Source organism: Nanorana parkeri, unplaced genomic scaffold, assembly GCF_000935625.1.
Source record: "Nanorana parkeri isolate BGI_ZX_2015 unplaced genomic scaffold, ASM93562v1 scaffold973, whole genome shotgun sequence".
NCBI lineage: Eukaryota > Metazoa > Chordata > Amphibia > Anura > Dicroglossidae > Nanorana > Nanorana parkeri.
Window position 1 is genome coordinate 17,577 of NW_017307241.1, and position 319 is coordinate 17,895.

Consider the following 319-nt stretch of genomic DNA (forward strand, 5'->3'; position numbering starts at 1 on the left):
GGGAGAATGTTTGCACCTGCAGCCCTCTTTCTTCATTTATTATGGCCTTCAGTGGTTTAAGAATTTTAAAAGCATCACTTAATGATTTTGTAGATATGGTCTGCCCTCTCCCATGGTTTGGGAATGGCTGATAGATATGGCAATGACCTTATTGGCCAATAGATGGGAATGGGTCAACTATTTAACTTTATTCCCAAAGGTGATATTATAATGGAGCTCCCCGGATTTTGTGGATTGTTTGGTGCTCTTGACATAAAAATGTCTGTGTGCAGACAGTTGTTGTGGTGGTTTTTTTTTTTTTTTTTTTAAAACTGTTTTT

At 37.3% G+C, this 319-nt stretch overlaps 1 protein-coding gene across 1 annotated transcript in view; it reads left to right on the plus strand.

The window, feature by feature from the left end:
• The window catches only part of SPG21 (spastic paraplegia 21 (autosomal recessive, Mast syndrome)), a gene marked incomplete at its 5' end in the record, with an annotated part of 20,880 nt that overhangs the window by 11,666 nt on the left and 8,895 nt on the right, over positions 1-319 (plus strand). The gene's annotated exons all lie outside the window — the stretch shown is intronic.